The following is a 5,789-nucleotide window of genomic DNA, read 5'->3' as shown; positions in this document are numbered from 1 at the left end:
TTCCATAAAGAAAAATTGTGGAACATTGATTTGTCTGTTTTATCCAAATCCCTCTGAGACACACTAAGACACAGATAAACACAGAGAGGTTGGAGTAACGCTGTCAGATATCTGGGATTTGAACCAACAACCCACCTCTCTAGGCTACTTGCCTCATCTTGGCGGTTTGGTTTTATGTATAATCTTGTGATGTAATCTTGCGATCATTGTGCTGTTGAGACGGGCTTCTATGACGGTGTCTTCCTGGCGAAAGACGATGACAAACAACCTTCGTCAAACATGTCCATACATAGACCAATCATGTAATTATTCTCACAGTTTTTATAACATAGATTAATGTAACCCAATTTCGAACTTGTTTCTTTAAAAAAAAAAGTGAATCTCTGCACTTCACAGTGATTTTCATGTTGTAGAAGCCAGGCAAAGGAGTGTGTGTGGCACGTCAGAGTGGACAGCGGCCAAAGAGACGTCAGGAAAATGAGGATGAGGAGGGTCTTGAGATAGCAGTTAGCCCACACGGCTTGCTTCTCAAGGCCCTCAACATGTACAGAGGAGAGATATATGCCTATGCATGCCAAGGCACATGAATGGTCTTGTGAGGCAATTGTTTTCCTTCTTGACTGTTTTTTTGTGCTATGCAGAAAGAATATTGTAATGCTTTTTTTAAATAATAGAAGTAATACATTATTTTTGGTTGAATTTGTTCTTTATGTCATTATGACAGCAATCATCCCGGTCAACAGGAGAAGACGTCGATCAGGTGAATAGTTTTATATCCAGAGCTGCTGTCACGACAAAGAACATGTCCAAGGCTGTGCATTATGATGACAGAACTAATCCTGAAGAAGGTTGAGGATTACAACATAATTCTCCTAATAAGCTGACAGTGAAGGACATTTACTTTTTGGCCTTAACTGATGATGCTACAATGATGTTAATGATTTTATTGTCTTTTTTTATTTTTTTTTATCTCACATGACTGTGATTGCAGTCTTTATGTTGATTGGTCAGGCACACAGTAGTACATTATCAGAATAGTTGACTGAAGATGTTTTTCCAACAGTACAGACAGACATTATCACACCACTGGCATTGGGCTGGAATAAGAGGAAGTTCGCCAACACGGATCGCATGTTGGCAAAGAGATATATGTGAAGGTATTTTTTTGGAGAGGGGCTTTCATAATCTGTTTTATTTTTACCTGTATCTGCTTTTTTTATTCTTGTTTATCTATTTCTACATGTCTGATCTTTTGTCTGCAATCAGATTTTTCTTACTTTATTAGTCATCTTGATGTAGGAAACGACTGTATACATTAAAGTAAAAAAATTACAACCTTCACCTATGTTATTCCTTAGCTGAATTGTATTTTTTCAGAGTGTCAGAAGACTGAAGGAGGAGACCAGCCTCTTTGAAGAAAAGCAGAGGTGGACATCAATGACGCTGTTCTTCAGGAGTGGGTTGCTGAGGTCCAGGAGTGGCCTGAAGGTATGCTAGGTTCTGAACAAATAGAGCAAAAACTCAAACGGACAACCAGAAAAAGCTCAAAACAAGTTTATTCTACCCACGGGCATATAGTTATACCTTCTGATTAGGAGGAGTTGATACCTTGCATGTCTAAGATAAACACTCCTTCTCTGCTGCTTGGCAGAAAGACAGTAGGTTCCTATCACTGGTATTGTTATGGCCTGCCTAAATCTAGGGTCCTCATGGGTGTGGAAGTGTGTGTGTATGGGATAGGACTGTAGTCAAATCCAATCAAATGTTGTCACATGCGCCGAATACAACAGGTGTAGACCTTACAGTGAAATGCTTACTAACAAGCTCATGAACAACAATGCAATTTTAAGAAAAATATGTGTTAAGTAAAAATGACAGATAGTTTTCAGGGTGGGCCCCTATGGCCCCCCCCTCCCAGCAGTGTCTTCAACTCTCTTCAACTGCTGACCTCATCTGGAGTTGAGTTCCACAGCAACTGGCCTTCCTTATTCAGGAACTGAAACTAGACTGCTGCCCTTTGCCTCCTTCCTTATCAGGAACTGAAACTAGACTGCTGCCCTTTGCCTCCTTCCTTATCAGGAACTGAAACTAGACTGCTGCCCTTTGCCTCCTTCCTTATCAGGAACTGAAACTAGACTGCTACCCTTTGCCTCCTTCCTTATCAGGAACTGAAACTAGATTGCTGCCCTTTGTCTCCTTCCTTATCAGGAACTGAAACTAGACTGCTGCCCTTTGCCTCCTTCCTTATCAGGAACTGAAACTAGACTGCTGCCCTTTGCCTCCTTCTTTATCAGGAACTGAAACTAGACTGCTTCCCATTGTCTCCTTCCTTATCAGGAACTGAAACTAGACTGCTGCCCTTTGCCTCCTTCCTTATGAGGAACTGAAACTAGACTGCTACCCATTGTCTCCTTCCATAGAAATATTAATATTCAGCAACATGTTTCAACAGAATATTAACTTTCTGTTACACGGAGTGGAACAGGGGAACCCAAGAGCAGACTCAGACGAGGAGACTGGCATGAAGTAACAGGATATGACAGGATATTCAGACAGACAGGTCTTTACCTCAGTGTGAAACAGAGGGAACACTACCGCTACCATTAGACAGGATAGTCAGACAGGTCTTTACCTCAGTGTGAAACAGAGGGAACACTACCTCTACCATTAGACAGGATAGTCAGACAGGGCAGACAGGTCTTTACCTCAGTGTCGGAGGAAACACTTCCTCTACCGTTTGACAGGTAGAGCCCCAACAACAACAACATGACCAATATTCATCTAACAGTAAAACTGATTGGTGAAAGAAAATGCATTATTCATACCCATCAGACCATGTTTATAATCAAATGTATCCATGACCTATATTTGTAATTGATCTAATGCAAAACATTTCATTAAATTAGAAATGACGTGACCATCAACAGCAGAGTTTGTTGTGATGCCTTGTATAATGTTATAACAGCATGACAACAAATACTTTAGAAATCAGTTGATTGCATTGTGCTCTCTTTGTTTGTGCCTCTATAGTAGCTCTATAACTTATAGTCATGTAATATATCTGAATATACAGTCCGTCTAATCCCCCCTTTTTATTCAGATGGCAACAAGAGGAGGCATCAGATTATGAGAAAACTGGTTGAGGACAAAGCAGCCTTGACAGCTGCCATCGTTCAACTTCACGAGCAGCAGACAGAGTTCAGGCTCCTGACAGTGGAGGGAGCTGCTCAATACTGACAACTTTGTGTGGCCATGAGAGAGACTTGGCACCAGTAAGTACATGATTGCAGAAGGTATCTATTGTGATTGAATGTTTACCTTCAGCATAGGATACAATCATGGCTGTTGTTCTGTTATATACCTTTGTGAGTTTACATTTCACAGGCAACAGCCATCTGGGCTCCCGAGTGGCGCAGCGGTGAAGGCACTGCATCTCAGTGCTAGACCCGTCACTACAAACACCCTGGTTCAAATCCAGTTGTATCACAACTGGCCATGATTGGGAGTCCCATAGGGTGGTACACAGTTGGCCCAGTGTTGCCGGTGTAGGCCGTCATTGTAAATAAGAATTTGTTCTTAACTTAGTTGCCTAGTTAAATAAAGGTGAAGTAAATAAAAATAAAGACTGCAGGAGGAAGCGAGGATCCTGGTGTAGGAGATGAAGAAGCACTTGGGAGCCTACAAGGAGCAGCAGGAACTCTGGAGGCATTGAGGGAGTCTACAAGGAGCAGCAGGAACTCTGGAGGCATTGAGAGAGCCTACAAGGAGCAGCAGGAACTCTGGAGGCATTGAGGGAGCCTACAAGGAGCAGTGGGAACTCTGGAGGCATTGAGGGAGCCTACAAGGAGCAGCAGGAACTCTGGAGGCATTGAGGGAGCCTACAAGGAGCAGCGGGAACTCTGGAGGCACTGAGGGAGCCTACAAAGAGCAGCAGGAACTCTGGAGGCACTGAGGGAGTCTACAAAGAGCAGCGGGAACTCTGGAGGCATTGAGGGAGCCTACAAAGAGCAGCGGGAACTCTGGAGGCACTGGGGGAGCCTACAAAGAGCAGCAGGAACTCTGGAGGCACTGAGGGAGCCTACAAAGAGCAGTAGGAACTCTGGAGGCATTGAGGGAGCCTACAAAGAGCAGCAGGAACTCTGGAGGCACTGAGGGAGCCTACAAAGAGCAGCAGGAACTCTGGAGGCACTGAGGAGCCTACAAAGAGCAGCAGGAACTCTGGAGGCATTGGGGGAGCCTACAAAGAGCAGCGGGAACTCTGGAGGCATTGGGGGAGCCTACAAAGAGCAGCGGGAACTCTGGAGGCATTGGGGGAGCCTACAAAGAGCAGCAGGAACTCTGGAGGCACTGAGGGAGCCTACAAAGAGCAGCGGGAACTCTGGAGGCACTGTCCCTATAGCTGCAAGATCAGAGGAAGTTGAGGTTTATACTATTTTTGGACTGAACATTTTGTCTTGCTTTACAAATACCCTCCACGCTATTTTGTGTAATGGAATTGTAAATAATTTACTGCTTTTACATGTGACTTTAAGGCAATGCAGTGGACACAAAACCAAGTCAACAGCAGGAACAGCTACCACAAGCTGATTCTGGGAGAAGGGGATATTTTTGATGACTGATGAAGATGAGAACTCAGATGAAGATAGAAGTCCTATTGCTGAGAGCTCAGATGACGACTGCTACGCTTTCTGAAATTATACACCACCCCTGCTTCTTTCTCTCGCTCTCTCCCGCAGGAGAGGGAGAAGCCTGGTCTCCTGATGTTGACCCCTAACCCCTCACCTTCTGAACCCATCCAGGTCAATGTAATTTGCCTGATGACACGCTAGTGGAGAAGGAATGTGTCATTTGAGCGTATTTGTTCCCATGTTTCCTCTCCTCTGTTTCTTCCGGTCCTAGACTATGGCGACATCATCAGCAATTCAGACAGTTGGTTGCGGACCTCTTTACCAAGGAATGTGGCTGTTGTTTATTTTCTTGGAGTATTTACTATGCTGCTGTGACTTAGATTTTTGTGTAATTGTGAGTTGGAAAATAATCCTTGGTCTCAATGGGACTGCTAAAATAAAATAAATAAAGATCTTAATAAATAAATGCATTTTAAGCACTAACAGCTCTGAGTGTGTGTTTCAATAGATTACATAGTATGAATGAATTATTTTGATGTAATCAAGTGTTGGTGCAGCGTGCTGCAAGCCATTGCTGCCCCTTGAAACACTGTACTGTAAGTACAGATCATCTTTCGAATCTGATATTGAGTGGAATGTACTGTTGCCCAACTCATATATTTCAGCAGGGCATTGTACCCTACACCATCGTTTCAAATGGTAGGACATGTGTCCTGTTAAAGCTAACTGGCTGATGAAGGACAATAACATAGTATGCCTACTTACAGCAGCATATGGTTTAATAGTTGTTTTACCTAAATTCATTGATGTCAATTGATATATTCATGGTATAAAACATATAGAATTGTACATGATACTATAATCTGCTACTGGCACAATGCTGAGTGATATAGGTTATGAGCAGTTGTGACGCTCGTCGTAGAGAGGAGACCAAGGTGCAGCGTGGTATGTGCTCATGATTAATATTTATTATATCTCAGAACACTAAATCAAAACAACAAACAAAGGAAAACGAACGTCACGTTCTGCAGGCTTTACTGAGCTGTACAAAAACAAGATCCCACAACTGAAGGAGGGAAAAAGGGCTGCCTAAGTATGATTCCCAATCAGAGACAACGATAGACAGCTGCCTCTGATTAGGAACCATACTCGGCTAAACAC

At 43.2% G+C, this 5,789-nt stretch overlaps 1 long non-coding RNA gene across 1 annotated transcript; it reads left to right on the top strand.

Moving 5' to 3' along the window:
- The first annotated feature begins 653 nt into the window (after nucleotides 1–653).
- LOC115163997 (uncharacterized) lies at nucleotides 654–1,476 on the top strand. The gene is made up of 3 exons (XR_003869858.1): nucleotides 654–760; nucleotides 1,064–1,157; nucleotides 1,378–1,476. It is a non-coding gene; the product is annotated as an uncharacterized LOC115163997 (long non-coding RNA).
- Nucleotides 1,477–5,789: the final 4,313 nt, after the last annotated feature.

Source organism: Salmo trutta, chromosome 26, assembly GCF_901001165.1.
Source record: "Salmo trutta chromosome 26, fSalTru1.1, whole genome shotgun sequence".
Taxonomy (NCBI): domain Eukaryota; kingdom Metazoa; phylum Chordata; class Actinopteri; order Salmoniformes; family Salmonidae; genus Salmo; species Salmo trutta.
Note: the sequence above shows the minus strand (reverse complement) of the source record. Positions and strands in the feature narration are given on the sequence as shown.